The sequence below is a fragment of the Leptinotarsa decemlineata genome, unplaced genomic scaffold, assembly GCF_025532065.1.
Source record: "Leptinotarsa decemlineata unplaced genomic scaffold, Ldec_3_MD MMD2_P_RNA_scaffold_9, whole genome shotgun sequence".
NCBI classification, from domain to species: Eukaryota; Metazoa; Arthropoda; class Insecta; order Coleoptera; family Chrysomelidae; genus Leptinotarsa; species Leptinotarsa decemlineata.
Window position 1 is genome coordinate 13,392,008 of NW_027412536.1, and position 17,318 is coordinate 13,409,325.

Below are 17,318 nucleotides of genomic sequence, written 5' to 3' on the forward strand. Positions count from 1 at the left end.
AAACTCAAATGGAATGAATTCATTATTTTGGTTACTGTTCATATTTAAAAAAAATCCCAAAACATGTCAAATGTAAATTGTAATTTGACATTCTTCAAAATAAAAATGCCACCCCCAACCTTCAACCCCCTTCGAATGACAGGTACGAACTCCAATTTTCCAAATGGGAAGTATAGATTTGTGATATATCGTTTGAAAGATCTCTTCATTCTCTATTCGAAAATGTTATGACTTTCAAGTCTATTGCAACAATTAAGATAAAATAAATTAAAATTATGTGGTTACCGAAATTCGATAAAATACACTCAAAAACTAAAATGTAAAGTAAAACGTAATGAAATGTAGAATACAAAAAAGAACTATGGATGTTAATGAAGTAGATGTTCAAAATGTTCACAGCAAACGTCTTGGCAACATCCTAATTTCAAATAAAACTGTCTTCTAACATTATATAACATGTCAGGCTCGTTACCAACTGGCCGGATAGCCGTAGTTGCTGAGGCCATTGAATCGAAAAGAAGAAGAAGAAGAAGAACATGTCAGGCGTGACCGATAACCGCAAGCGTTATTATTTTTTTAAGTCATTGAAATCTGAAAGTTTAGTTTTGTACACATTGCTCTTTACATATCCTCATGAAAAGAAATCTAATGATGAAAGATAAGGTGATCGCGCTGGTCATTCAATCGATCCTCGCCTCCCTGTCTACCGATTGGGAAATGTTATATCGAGGTATTGCCGGACATTAACTTGGTACCTAATGTGGTGGTGCTCCATCCAGCTGAAACCATATCGTATTTACTAGAATTTGAGTGATTCCTGGATCAGGATATACATTTGTTAAACTTGGGATTACATCATTTTGAAGTAGTGCCAAATAGTTATCGCCATTCAAGTTGACCTCAATGAAAAAGGGACTAATGATATGGTTTCCTACAATCCCTGCCCAAAAACATTAACCAACATGTCTATCATCTGCTCACAAAAATAAGTTCTTTTATCAAAATATTCTTGCATGAGCTCCTGACTAGGTATCAGTTTATAGGAATGCATTTTATTTTCTTTCAATATGTTTACTATCGATGTATGGCTAATACTGAATGTAGTGGATTCCTGTCATCACATCTAATTTGAGTTCATCACTGATTAAATTGGTAGCTGCATTTTTTATTTGTCCCACATGACCAAGCTCGCGAAACTGCTACTCTGTTTTGCTTATTGTTCCTTGAGATATGGGCGGTAAATTGGGAAATCTCTCATGAAATAGGCGAGCTACTTTCTGTTATGTTCGGGTTTTATCTCCGTAACCAATCATTTGTAAAACTGTTCTTTTATGCATTTCCGTTAATCTAACTATTTGTCAGACTTGAAGTTAACGAACTTTAAAATTAAATCAAAATCCTGACAACTAATGTTGTAACATAAAGAATAAGTTGACAAGGCATTTTAAAGTAACGTTGCTACGGAAATTATTTATAGTTTTTTAAAGGATACGATTTAAAAAGAGCATTGCTATGGTTTCTGATTACTTTTTTTATTATCAATATCTCAACATAAAATAAGTTTTGAGTATATTGCAATGAGTTTCGGGTGTATTTTATCGAATTTCGGTAATAACATGATTTCAATTTATTTTATCTTAATTGTTGCAATAAACTTGAAAGCGATAAGATTTTTGAATAGAGAATGGAGAGATCTTTCCAACGATATATCACAAGCCTATACTTTCTATTTAAAAAATGGGGGTTGTATCTGTCATGAGGAGGATGAAGGTAGGGGTAGCAATTTTCCGTTAAAGTATGTCAAATTGTAATTTAAATTTGACATGTTTGGGTATTTTGGTAAAATATGTACCGTAACTGAAATGATTAATTTATTCCATTTGACTTTTACACACTCTATATGTGGCAGTAGTTGATGCATTTTCACTTTAATGCTTCATGATGAACGTCGCACGTCCCATTTTGTTTCGTTAATTCGTTGAAATGAATGAATTTTCATACATTTATCATTCACAAACCATACTCCATTGTACATTTGAGTTCAAATGAAAGGAGCCCTCATGAACTTACCGTTTTTGTCACCCCGTGGTGCTGCGTTCAAAAATCCGCCCCCATATTCATCACCACACAACTATATTAACGGAGATACGCCATCACTATTTATCCATTATAAAATCGGGACCGAACCGCTCATCGATATCATATTACCTCGGTAATAATCGGTAATATCAGACCGCAATCCATAGAAATCCTACACTTGGAACAATGGCAACAATACGAATAACAATCGACTATCGTATACTTTTGTCTGTCCGTCATAGCTAGCTATAAAATTATACTGTTATTCGATATCCATCGCGGCAAACCGTGCTGAATCAGGGTAGGTAAGTCCATGTAAGCAGATGTAATCGCAATACAATAAAGCAACCCCTGTACGTGCAGATCGCTTCCAGCCAATGGAGGTAGTTCGCAAAATACAATAGACAGCCATATTGGAGGTCAAGGGATGTCTGATCCTGATCGGTTCAGGTAGAATGTATCTGTCGATTATTTCATAGCGTTTTTTCGTGTTTTGTGATCTGTTTAAGGGCAAAACAAGCACTACAGGAAAATCATGTAATGGTTGTGCACCGCTCTTAGAGCGGTTAATCTTTTTGGAGAAGACCGTTTCCTGGATTCTTGTGGCATCAAATTGACCTTGATTATTTTTACCCCAATTCGAAATTGCTCCTCATTAAGATATTCAACCTCCTGCTGTCGTCGAGGAAGTGCCTCCGCAACCGATATTCTGGAATCCAAATGTAATGAGAAGACAACTGTGCCGTCGTCAGCAAAGCAATATATTGGATTCTTGGTTTTTTCCAATAAGTCGTTGATATATACAATAAAGTCTAATATGAACTGTTGATGCAAGAAAAAACCTCCTCATTCGCTTCTCGATACTTGTAATATGTGTGTTGTGTTACACAAGAACAAAAATAATGTGTGGACGTGCGTTTCACAAACATAATTAGCATCATCAGGATATATGAATAGTCATACCCTAATGATCAAGTAATTGAAAAAAAAATCGAAGTTTGTCATATATCTGTTTGTCTAAACTGTTTTTGAAATAACCGTATTTAGTATGAAACTCAATATGGTAGAAAGTTCATCTGAATTTATATTTATCACAAAGTAAATTCAGTTTTTGAATTCAGGTCAAATTATACAAAAGAATAAGAGTGAAGGTACAAACACTCGCACCCAACTCAAAATTGATAGAATTATTCAAAACGCTATCACAAATAAAATTCAAAAAATCTTCATCGATTTGATACCTGGAAAAAAATTTACTCGGGGTCAAAAGTCACAAAACGGGCTTTTTTCGATTTTCAGCAAAACGGTCAGTGTTATCATAACATTAGTTCAAACAAAAATTGTAGATCAGATAATTACCTCTAATTATATTTCAATTCTTTTTTCGCTAAGATCCACTGTTTCTGAGGTATAACGATTCAAAAAGTTGGAAGAGTTGAAGGGGTTATATTTTTAGGAGTGATTAATTTTTCGGAAAGAAAGTTTTTGACTTTCTACTACTCCATCTTGATAGGTACAAAAAAAGGATGAGGGAATCTTCCAAAGGAAGGAAGGAAGTAATCAATTTGGAAGAGTTGTAATCGTCATAATATGCATACGTTTCCACGCCACCTTTGAGGTAGTGTACTTATCGCATTTTTCACGTGGTTTCCTTGGTAGGCCTATTCGCCAGATCTGTTGTGTTTATGTTCAATTTCAAACTATTGAATAATAAAAGATACCGGCAAGGGTTGAAAATGATAAATTCGGTTTAAATTAAAACAAAATAAAGAAGTTCATTCATAATTGTCTAATACTTCTGCTTTCTCTTCTTCTTGTTCTTCTTTCTCATCTTGTTCTCCTCTTTCATCCTGGGTACCTCAAAAGTGATACATCGCATGTCTCCTAGTTGGTATCAAACGAATCCTCAACTGTTGGTGATTCAACATTGGAGCACGACCGGTCTTGACAATTTGTACATGCTTCAGAACAAAACAGTCCAATTTTTTTGCAACCACATTTAGCACTACATCCCTTTTTACAGTTGAGAAAAATTGTGGCTTAGCAGCCACACCTAAATTTGGTACCATATCCAAAAAAATATGATGATGAGCAGCCGCTGAGGTTGGAGGAAAACAAGCAATTGCACTCGTTTTCTATTTCGAGTATTCTCAACGAAACAAGCATATCGAAACTTACCTAAGCTTATAGTTTTTTAGGAGCTCCATACATAGAGAGAAGAAAGCGAATACCGTTGGTGATAACTTCTTGCGAAGTTGAATTATTCTATTTTCGAAAACTTCAGCACATTGAACCAAATCTTGTTTTTTCAAACATTTTGAAAACTGTTGTTTCGCCCCTCCTGAAAAATGCAAATGTCGTATCACAGCCAGTTAATGCGTGTAAAACTAGTATATGATTTTGACAGTTTATTGCAAAAGTAGATGAATTTTTTGATGAATGTATTTCCGTTTGATGTTGAGCTTTTCCTGGGTTAAAAAAATTCGAGAATAATGGTTTGATTACCTTGTTGTTGATAATTAATTGTCAAAATCTAATACATTGTATTGTAAATTTCAATGGAGTTTTGTCCGCAAATACAAAAGAAAGTAGCAAATAGAATTACACTTCTTAACATATAACTTGAGTAAGGAAATAGTAATGATTTAGAATCACTAAGTTTTCATATTCTAGGTTGTCAAAAAATTATATTCATATCCAGAAATTCAGTATCCTAATAAGGTCTCACACCAAAGTGATTTTTATTCTGCCAATTATTTTTCATCGCTACCTTCTTTCACGAATGTTGGGTCTATGCTATATATATATATATATAGATATATAGATGGCTATATATATTGGAGGGATGAAAAAATAAGAATAATTAATTAAGAATAAGATTTGAAATATATAACATTTAATTTTTGCCTAACTAATACATATATTTCCAAGAGTCTTTTTAATAGTCTTATTTTCTTAACTTTTTTTTATTAATGTAGAACATTTTCGTCACGTTTTTACATTTCGTTATACACCAATAAATAGTTGTTTGAAAAAATCAAAAAAATATGCAGATACCGCTTTTTGGTTAAGGTGGTCATTAGGAGCTCTACTTCATTTTCTTAACAAAAAGGTGGTAAGTGATATTCTGACTTATGGCCACAATATAGGGCATTGTCTATCACATACAGGTAATCGAGGTAACATATTACTTATGTAAACACATTTTTTTCAGGTAAACATATCGCAATTGTTAAGGTACAGGTACAAAACTTTAACGATTAATGGCGAGTTTCGCACTGTCCGCAGATACCGCTTTTCCATTAAGCACGGCAGATTTATGACTACATTTGATATGTTTCGCATGGATGCTATAGAATTATCTACATAACTTTTGGCTACGGTCTGACTAATCCAAATTGTTGCAAAAAGTTCACAAAAAATTTATAGAAAGAAAAAGCGAAGTTGTGTGTTGAAAACAAATATTAGCCATCTAGAGCTTCGTTAATGAATTCATTCATTTGTCCACTGGTAAGCGTTGACATTTTCTTTTTATGCGTTTTAGCCATTATCTACCTGCTGTCAAACATGTAATGATTAGTTTAAAATGGAGGGAGTAGAAAAATATTTTTATTTTCTTCCCAATAGGCAACTTTCATCTCATTGAATCATTTCCAAGTAAGAAGATATAAATTATATGAATCTTAAAATTTATATATTGAAAATTCATCAAAAAAATATATCAACACTAATAAAAAGAAAACATCAAAATTTCCATTTTTGTAGCTTATAAATTGGCGATTTGAAAATATCTATGCTCATTTCATAACTAGTATCTGGAGAAGTTCAAAAGCGGTCATTTTTTGGTCAACTTTTTGTTTCTCTGATACGTTGTATAATTTTTATGAAATGTGACACGTTGATCACCTCTCAGTGACACGATTGTCACTGGTGAGAGGGGAGGCTGCAGCCTGATAGCCTTCCCACTGGTTGCGCTAATGAGAAAACTGCAATTTTTAGGTTAATTTTATTATTCACAACATGTCCCTATTTTTCGATATTTATTTATTCCACATACACGTGATCGGTTCCAATCACAACCAATTCATGGCAAAAACAGATTAAACGACCAGACTGAAAACGTCGAATGTAAAAAGTATCTCGTTCAATTCACGGCTAATTCGTCAATTTCTCCCACCGTCCTACCTTGTCATTACAATCGGTTTTTCTACACATGGTACGAGAGATGTCACGCGATTGAACAGTCTTAAAAAAACTAAAACTAAATGTAAAACAAATTGTATGTCATTAAAATTTTGCGCTCTGCGACTCTAAATTGATAATAAATGACAATAATGAAAAGGAGGCGGGGTAAATATATCGTGGGGCACCGGAAGCGGCTCTATCCGCGGCTTTTCATGGCTGTCTAGATGGTGATGTTTATCGAAGTACGTGTAATTAGTCGTATGAACGATACTCCTGGCCGTCATTCATGATAGCTGACCGGTATTTGTTTTGTTTTCGCCTGACGTGGGGAAAGCTAACCGCGATTAGAGACCTTTGAAATGAATGCAGTCATAGATTGAATGTGAAAGCGAATATGAAATGACAAATTAATGAATACTGTGAACAGAGTGGAAGGGAAAAAGAAGATAGAAATATCAATATTGCTACTAACTGGAATCATCTCTAAGGAAAAACATTATATAGAAGTTATCACAACTGTTTTTTTAAACAGTTATGGTCCTTTCCTTAATCTGTTATTTCGGGGTATACCACCTATACATGAACGAAAGATTCAAAGTTGAATGGGGAAACACGCCTGAGTCCAATAATGTATCTGTATGAGGTATATTGACAGCAGAAACACTATCCTGAGTCTGGTAGCAGAATAAAAAAAAATTATTTCTGTTATAACAATGATATTATTCTCATTTTGGGTGTGGAATTACCTTGTTGTGTGTGAAATTACTTAATACTTCCATGCCTTAAAAAGTATGATTGAATTATCTTTTACTTATTATAATTTTGAATATAATAAGAATTATCTCTATTACAAATTTGGTGGCATTTTTGACTCTAAATATAAAATATAGATTCGATAAATAGTTTTGTGGACATGAAGATGAAAAAATATTTTCATTTTCATTTTCGAAAATATAGATAGAAATGAGGTATTCCCTGCTAGAAAAATATGACGAATTATGATGGATTTTCACTGAATTTACTGTAATCACTTCTCTAGGTGAAAACATAGAGAATGCATATCCTGAAAACTAAAATCCTGTTGAAAGTTATGAAAATTTTAAATCAGCACATCCGCTATGTTTTCCTGGAATGAATTTTCTATAATTAATTGTCATCTCTACAATGCATGCTGGCGTTGATTCTTCGTGATCGTCTCATGTTTTCTTCAGTCATGCTTTTGAACAGGAATTACGCTACATCCATTGTTGATTCTGTTTCTACTTGAAAGATCAGGTAAAAACTTACTATTCACTGTTTTTATCAACGATTTTTCAACTGAATATTCTTTCAACAACAAAGTATACGAATTTAGGAAAGTTTGAATAACCTAAAACATTCAAAAAGCAGAGAAAGAAGACATAAGTGAAGTTTTACTGTCGGTAAGTTGAATCATGTATTTGAATCATTATAACCAACCAAATATTTCAAATTTTTCTTTTGAATACTTCATGATTTTGTCAATTAGTTTATTCCGTGTTCATTCAATGGATTGATGAAATTTCTTTCACAGTGTTGAAATTTTCAATTAGTTTATAGCTTAAAATGAAATTTTAATTGATATGTTTACACCTCAATTGTCATTCATCCAAAACTTTCAGAAAACAGTAATTTTTTTTTATTTGTCTTTGGTACTTGGTAAAATACTCCACCTGATACCATTGAATATTTATTCCACTGTTTACCAGTATCTTGAAAAAATCATCTGAAGACAGAACAAGAAACTTTGGGATAGGCTGGAAAGTTAGGTGTCTACCTAGGCTGACATTTATCATACCGCATTTTTTTCAATTTGAATAAGTGAGCATGACCATTTCCTTATACGATGAAGCCATCTATGAGATCCATATAACCAGAGAAAAAACGAAGCTTCGTGATCCAACAGCAGTTTGTCCTAGTAGAACAGATGAGAGCTATGACAGCTATTTGGTTCTGGTTTCAATTAGTTTCTTCGCAGTGAAAGCTGCAGGAAAAGATAGCGGTCGAATCTGAACCGGTGATTGACGTAGAATCTTGCCTTTGTAACGGACTTCTTATAGGAGCCTCATTCATCATTGATATTCCTGGTTTGCGTTTTCGTTAGGGGGCGATACCATCGTCTTTTTTTACTCAGGCTTGTCTGTTGGAATTGTCTGGAGTTGTCGTAGTAGGTCATCGTCCATCCTGTCCTTTCCAGGAAAATGGACTGGTCATTAGGAGATATCTCCTTTATATCGGCAGGTGTAGGCCAAGACTCGTCGATAACTCCGGACACTCGCATAGGACATGCCTGACAGTTTCATCTTCCTGTTCACAAATCCTGCATAGAAGTCTGTCCACTAGCCTCATAATATGGAGGTGTTTTTTTCGTTGACAGTGACTAATCAGAAATCCTACTGGTTACTGATAGATATTTCTTCGGTGCCAGCTTCCCAGGGTCGTCTAGGGTGATCTTGGCAAGACTGCATTCTTTGATTCCATCCCATCTCTTTAGGGATTGAGCATGGGTGTGACGTTTGACTAGTTCCGCAATGTCGAAGTCATCAGACTGTAGGTGTCTTTGGGTCCTACAATTCTTAGTCCAACCAGTCTAGTTTACCGAGAAGTTCCGGGAAAACGTAGGTACCATTTCAGTACTTACACTTAGACTGATATTTCTCACACTTCATTTTTCTATCAAAACAAGAACACATGAACACTTTCTTATACGAAGAGCTTATGTGATCCATATAATCGGAAAAAAGTTTCAAGATCCACCAGTTCATTCTAGCACAATAGATGAGACCTATGGCAGATAAAAACAGCTTTATTTGGTGATGGATCAAGAGTACTTGGTTTTTGGGTTCTGGTTTCATCTAATTTCTTCGCAGTAGAGTTGCTGGGACCACAGGTTTCGGTGGTTGATGTCAAAAGTCAAAAATTTGTAACGGACAACAATGACATCAATAATAGTATGTCAAAACGAAGCTGTTTGATATTGGATCATGAATGCTTTACTTTTTGAGTTCTGCTTTCAGCTAATTGGTTATCATTTCAGAGATTACTGAACTCCGAATTGAAAATGTAGTGGAATTCGGTGCCATTTAGTGACTTTGAAAATTTCAATTTGATAAAGTTGAACTTATAGCTAATGCTGCCAGACTGAGAACTACCTTTCCTAGTACAGCAAAAGTAAAAGGATCGCTATATCATTCGAATAAAATTGTTTTTGAGTAACTTCTTCAGTAACTTCGCATTTGCCAATGGAGGATTCTAATGAGTAACATTTCAGTTTTGAATAAGAAGTTTAAATTGAATTATTATTCAATTGGTAATTTAGATATAACAAGTTTCAGAAATAATTGCAACTAAAAGCCGCGACTCGTCTTTTGAACAGAGTATCTCCATATTGAAACAGAAACAATAAAAGAACGGGTTGAAATCCCCAATTAGAGCACCTCCGTCAACCGGTGAAAATCGGTGAAAGGGATAAATACAAACCTCAAGCTGATTGCGGACATCATAAACGGCCTACTAAATGGCCGTATTTGAATAAAGGCGAAGGCGGCGTGTAACTAAGAAACCGTCCTGTTTATTGTGCACATATTTCCTCTAATTACCGCGCTGACAAAGCGGCCTTCTTTGATTCAACTAGTCGGGAGATCGCGCGAGCAAGGTGGCTTGAGCATCATTTCAATAGGGCGCATTGGCGCCCTCTGGGATGGGGAGGTTAGGGGGAGTTCAAGTGTCCATTTTTGCAAAATGCACGGTATTAACTCGCTAAAGCTTCATTTTGGTTTCGAAATTATGGGAAAGTCGTGTTATTACTTACTGAAAATACAGTGTTGAAAGTGCAACGAATGAAATGTTTGTATTCTTTTCAAAAGTTAGAGCATATTTGATAACCATATTAAATGAACATATAATGGCTTCAAATAAAAAAAAAAATCCATTCAGAAATAAAGTACCTCCATTCCGAAAAATACAATAAAATGTGTGACTGAATTTGCCTATACTTGATAAAAATCCATGATAACGTTACACATCATTGTGGGACGCTTACCAATCAGTTCAAGTAAAGTGACAAATTATCATTTTTTTTTGCACAACATACCCACTGTGGCCCTGAAGTTGGCGACTAATGTAGCCGAAACGTTGACAATTATATTGCAAGTGAATGAATAAGTGTTTTCATGTTCTATGGACAGTGAATACCTCGCAAGCCTACACATCTGGACGTGAAAAAACTGAATCATTTACTAATTGGTTCGCAAAATCGTGACTCCTGATCTATCCGACACTGAAGTTTTGGAAAATTTATATTGGTTAAATGGATAAATAAAAACTTTCTTCAACATAATAAAGAAGAACTTGTGATTCACTGTAGCCCTGTTTGGAACCTTTGGTGTAGTAATGAATATTACTGAAGTTTTTTCCCAACACCAAACCATTATTTCAACACCTCGACACGTGTTTCGATCACCAAGTGATCATCTTCAAGAGGAAGATAAAACTAATCATACTCACAAAGCTATCTCTATGTATACTATAGATGCCTGTTTCAGGTACCCGAGTCTTGAGTGTTGTAAATTAATTTCACAATTTGCCTTATCTACTTGTCTTAAATTAATTTTACAATGTGTTCTTATGTAAAAGTAAGGCGAATCTAATAATTGAAATCTACGAGTCTACTTATCTACTAGTCTATTCCTCTTCAAAAGTCTCCACACAGTAGAAGGAGTTAACTCACATACATTCACGACGGAATAAGTAGACTGTTCAGGATTTACTACCATCACACCATTCATTTGCACTTGCTGTTCTTTCGGAATGGACGGATGACCTAGGGCTTTTGTTATGTACAATACCGGTAGTAGTGTACAGATAGTGTACAGATAGGACGATTCGGAAAACGTTCAATGAAAATCCTTTCGGTCTCATGAAAGTTACGCGTCACACCGTAAATTAAAATCGCTTCAATTTTTTCTTCCAATGGACGAAATTGACCATTTTAGAGATTGTTGACGTGGTACCTTTCTACTAGTAAAACTGAAAACTAAATGAGAATATTCTAACTGAACAACGATGTTCATTGTCGTACTGACATTTATTGTCGTTTTGGTAAACAAAAAATAACTTAACAAACCTTATCGGGATGTTGGAATTGCCATATGGCAGAAAAGGAATATTTCTAGAAATATCGATATTAATGTGTTTGTCTTCAGGAAATTATGAAATGTTCTGCCATTTTGTATAAGGTGAAAATATTGACTTCATATTCTACGGTTGTGAGGTATTCATTAGGAGCTCAGAATGTTGTGTCACAAGACCGCCCTTTCTATTTATTTTTTTTTCCAGATGGCGCCCAGTCGCTATTCACTTCAAAATAAAGTATTCATGCATTAATTTCATTATCCCAAATTTCAATTTTTTGAGTTGACCCGTTCAAATAATTAAAGGGTGGGGGGAAATTAAAGAAATGCACTGTACAATTTTCAGATTGTTATTGAAAAAGTTGCACTGAATTCGAGAGTTGACGACTCGAAGAAATACTCATATAAGTTATTTTCGCTTTTCCCATTAGAATTTTAAAGATAAGCGCCAATGATCCTGCGCGAGCAAGGTGACTATAATTCATTTGAAAGGAGTATAATGAAACCCTTTTCAAAAGTACGTACGTGATTTATCATCAAGTTAGATTCAGAGGAACTGCGCATATGTATTATTGGGCATCTCAATTGTTTATTGAAATCTTTTGATCCAACTGCATGTTGGTATCTTTTAGTGCGATGCAAAGAAAACTGCTTAGTGTAAAATGAAATATGTACTCGTATAATGCTGATTCAGCAATGATTCTAATGTGATATCACAGAAATGAGAGACGGAAATCTTTTGAAAGAAATGGATACCGCCAAATGGATAAAATATTACCGAAAGAAATATGAAAAATACTCAACTTTTTCTTGGGTGAGATACTTTTATCTCCTTCAACATACCTTGCAATTTGCGAGGAATCTCTAATTTGAAAAGGAGTAAAGTCGAATATATCCACAAAAATAAAAATCTCCTGAAATCCATCAGATTCACCCGATGCATTAATAGTAAATGAAAATGTCTGCCATTGTCTGGTTGACACTTTATTTGTTTTACTGATTTTCTTCTCTATTTTACCGTCAGTGAAGTTGATATAACGCAGTTCCAATTCTATTAAAATAATAAAAATAATGGATAAAGAGGAAGCAGTGGGTATATTGAAATATATCTGAACTCTATAAAACTTTGAAGGACGATTTGTGTTTTATTCTTGTTTAAATGACTATTATCAAATTTCTAGCAGAGAACGATGATATAGATACAATACAATAGCATCTGATTCAGAATCTGTAGTGGACATTTCTGAGGATGAATAAGATGAAGAAACATGAAAATCCCACAAAGCATGTTTAGAGGACATTCTCAGTAGTTCAAATGAAGAATTTGAGTTAGTTTTGTAACTAATGAATATATAAAATGATAATAATGTTTTTACGTTTGCATAAAATACCCAACGTTATTATATACTTATTTACATCCCTCCTGCTCGTCACAGATCTATTGTTTCTTCATACTCCACACATTCTTCTGGAGTACCACACTTCATTCGAAAACATCAAAATAAAACATTATATAATTTATTTCAATTTTTGTTGAACAGTTCAGCTACCAGCTTGAATATCTAGACCTAGATCAATGCTTTTGGGCTTTGTCAGTGTTGTTCAATTTTCATACAATTCGGGATACTATTGAATTCTACAATTTGAAGGAAAAGCTTTTCGAACATGTTCCTTTCTGAATGAAAAACTTTTGTTTCATTGAATTTTATTTTGTGTCCTGTTTCAAGAGAAGGCTGGGTTACTTCGTAAAAACACGCCAAAGAAAAAATTACCACATTTCATCCACAAAATATAAGGTATCTGACAATGCACTTACAATTATGAGTCTGTCTATTCACAATCATTTAACTAAAAGTATAAAAGAAGCCAAATATTTCAAAAAATTCAGTAGCTCCCTCAAACAATCCCTGACTTAAAAATATTTCTACTCGTTGGAAGAATAGCTAGTTATATCATACTTATATGTATATAAGTGTACGTGTATGTGTGTATATGTATTTTTATGTTGACTTTTATACATCTTTATTCTTGAATGACTGTACTCTGTTTAAGTGCTCTTGCATTATATATTGACCATTCATATGTATTTTATATGTCTTGTGGGAAAAAACATTATTATTATTATTATTACTGCACAGGAGTTTTCAAACATTCATCTCATATCACTTGTTTGGGGAGTTATTGTACTGTATAAAATTAAATTCTGAAAGATATTCCAATAAAATTCAACTTGCAATTACTGCATAGCGTATGGTAGAAAACGTTTGAATGTTTTAGTATCCTGGAGGAAGGAGTCTCAACATTATGAAAGTAGAAAAGGTTTGGGAAAGAAACGTTTTGACTTTCAACTTCTCCATCTTTATAAAAAAAAATTGAGATTTCTCTGAAGAGAGCAAGAAAGGAAATAATTTCACAATGAACTCTTCATAAAGATGTATAGATCATGCAGAGAATCACCTTTCAGACAGAAACTGAAACAACCACTTGCATATAAACATTGAATCCAATGGAAGAAAAAGTACTTTCTAAACAACCACTTATATATGAATATAGAATTAAAACATAAATACTCTTTTTTATTCAGTTTGTACTCCAAACATTCGTTATAGAATCGAGTCAGATATCATTCTCAAGATTGCTACACATTATAGTATATGAGAGAGGTGGAATTTCACTTATATGGAAAACAGTCATCATCATAAACAGTCATAAGGCACATTCATGGTTTACGACATATTTATCTGGCCGCACACAAGTAGTAAAAACAAAAACAATGTCAAGCTTACGTAATATACAATGTGGTGTTCCGCAAGGATCTGTCTTAGGCCCAATTTTGTTTTTACTATATGTCAATGACTTGACGATGCTTGACATTTCAGGAAGTTTCACACTATTCGCCGATGATACCACCATACTCTGGCATAAAGATAAGGAAGCCGATCTTCAACAGGTCATCAATTTAGATATAATAAAAGTTAAAGAGTGGTGCGACTCAAACATTTTATCCTTCAATATATTAAAAACTAAGATAGTGTCCTTCAAATGCGCAGTATCTGATATTTCTATCAACCACCAGATCATTGATAACAGTGTGTTTTTGAATTCTCAGGACTATATGACAACGGTCTCACATGGAACATGTGTATGCTGTAACAATTGCTGCAAACGAACTAGGTTACACAATCGCAAAGTCAGTATACTACTCCTTGATAGAGTCACATTTGCGATATTGTATCCCATTCTGGGGAGTGTGCAGTGGAAATGTTCTTCAAAGTGTTTTTGTTTTACAAAAAAGAGTCCTGAGATACCTCTGTAAATTAAAATTCCGCGATTCGTGTACAGTTCACTTCAAGCAACATAACCTTCTCACGGTAGTGTGTATATTCATACTTGAAACAGTGTATCTCATTTATAAACATAAACAAAATTTCGTTACAGATAGTAGATATGCCACCCGCCAAAGAAACCATATCAAACTACCGTTACCATATTCCACTCTAATTAAGGACTCCATTATATATAACGGCTGCAAGATGTACAACCACCTTCCAAATTATATCAAAAATTTACAGTCCAACACTAGCTTCAGAAAAGCTGTAAAAAGAGTTTTTTCCGATAGAACCTATTATAGTTTGGAAGAATATTATGCGGATATAATAGACTAATACTAAATATACCAAAACTTTACATTCTGATACCATAAACCTACTATTGTTTGTTATATTTTAGATTTCAAATGAGAGATTGATTGCTTTTTAACAATTCAGTTTTATAAAGTAATGACTTCGTATACTATGTATACTAAGTAAAAAATTGTAAATAATTATCTAAATGTTATTCATATAATTTATTTTAATTTATTTTATTTATATAGGCTTTGTCAACAAGATGTTATTCTTTGATAATGAAGCATATTTTGATTGATTGATTGATAACGGACATCTGACGTTTCGGAATAAGGCACTTGCCTTACTGCCTCTTCAGCACTAATAATATTACAAGATAAAGTACTGTATTCATTCATAAAATTACGACTTTATGTCACAAATGAGCCAAAACATTTTCCAAAAATCCCACATAAAAATGTACCTCTTTTTGTTTTTTGAAACTATGTTCGCTAGAAATTCCATTAAAACAGAACAAAAATAATGGAATGAAAGTTACATGAGCCGTTAATTCTTCGCCTTGAGAGTACGTTGACACTGATTTGCAATATATAAACAGTGAAACTGAATACCCATTATGTTCTAAAAGTATCCCTCTGAAGTTCCGGTTTCGAAATGCTAAGCAGATAAATATTCGAAGATGACCCAATTTGTGGTTGTTTTCATGTACCTACCCAAAATATACCCGAACGACTTGAAATGGAGAAAAAGGGGAGTTCTTTATCATCACTTCATTTTATAATCAAATATCATCTGATCTTCCTAGAACGTTAGGTTAGGTCTGAAGTGAGTGGGTCTATTCGACCCTCCACCGCAACCCGCAAGGGTTAATTGTGGCTCACACCTATTCTCACTCAACAAAATGAATCTAGCTCCTTAACGGAGCCGATTAGTTTGTATGGTGAGTGGTCTTTCAGGTCAGATGGTAAAAGTACGGCTCTGCCAAAGTCTAAGAACCTGATTCGGTCCCCAGCGGGGCACGCACAGAGTATGTGCTATGCTGTTCCATCATTTACCAAACAGAGGCGACACACATTGTCCGACAGTCCCAGTCTCTGCATATGATGATTCAAATGACAGTGACCTGTAAGAAGGCCTGTTAGACATCGTTGTTCATTACTACTGTAGTCCAACAACTGTTCGGTACCATGCTTCGAAGGGTGAATAAATGCCTTGGAATGAGCCAATCCTGGAAGATTCTGCCAGAAATCTTCTTGCCATCCAGGTGTTCAATCTATGTTTGGCAAAGCCTAAAGCGATGCCAATAGGTTCTGGTCCAATTAAGCTGCTTGCAGCACCCTCCTTTGCCTAGAAGGTAATAAATTGTTCTGAAGTATGATCATTCCAAGATGATTTCACCAAGAATTGAGGATTACTGATTGAAATTACTGAAAATATAATTATTGTTTCGCAATCAAATACGTACATAGTAGGTGTAATTTGCAATAACCTCTCACGATTTTAGCTATATTAGTGACAATGTTAGTATTCTAACTGCGCCACGATGTCGTTCTCCGACAATTAAAAAATTCCCTCATTGTTTTGAAGTAATGGGAATATGTAATATTGCACGCGTAGGATGCAATAATTTTATCAATAGGCAACGTGTGGAGTATCGCAAACGTGATTTTACATATATGGCCAACGAATAGAAACAAACAATAACACTTTCTGCAAATAAATCTTGCCGATATAATCTGTGCTATTTCTCGTTTGTTTGTTGTAAGACCTTTCATGTTTCGTACGACTAAATACTGCATGAATGCGTTGTTTACTGATGAGGTTTGGTAATGGTTGTTGCCGTGATGTGAATCAGTGTTTGTACATTATTTTTCTTTGTGCGGTTCAGTTTCTGTCTGAGAGTTGTTGATTATTAGAAATTTATGAGCAAGTTGTGTTTAATTTACTTGAATAATCTTGATTATTCTTTTGTGTGAAATGAAACGCGCTACACATGTAGTTTCAGGATAAAGAGGAAACGAAATTAAAGACAGAGGTCCTCAAAGATCTTAGAAAGAGACGAATAGGTTTATGTGTAGGCACTGACACCAAAAACGGGAAAGAAGAAGTGTACACGATTGAGCTCACAATGGAATTATTTACTTAAAAGATATCATTATATTGTAAACTGAGATGTTTACCGTTATTGTATGACTTGAGACACTAGCAAAAAAAAGAGGAATTAAATATTTCAACACATGAATAACTGTCATCTGCGTTTTTAATTTTTTGCCTCCTT

At 34.2% G+C, this 17,318-nt stretch overlaps 1 protein-coding gene and 1 long non-coding RNA gene across 7 annotated transcripts in view; both read right to left on the reverse strand.

Moving 5' to 3' along the window:
* LOC111505585 (T-box transcription factor bifid) overlaps positions 1 to 17,318 on the reverse strand; it is a 658,624-nt gene that overhangs the window by 179,172 nt on the left and 462,134 nt on the right. The gene's annotated exons all lie outside the window — the stretch shown is intronic.
* LOC141480631 (uncharacterized) overlaps positions 1 to 17,318 on the reverse strand; it is a 30,753-nt gene that overhangs the window by 7,082 nt on the left and 6,353 nt on the right. The window contains exon 2 of the long non-coding RNA XR_012464456.1: positions 4,258 to 4,420. This is a non-coding gene — a long non-coding RNA (uncharacterized lncRNA). The remainder of the gene's footprint in view (positions 1 to 4,257; positions 4,421 to 17,318) is intronic.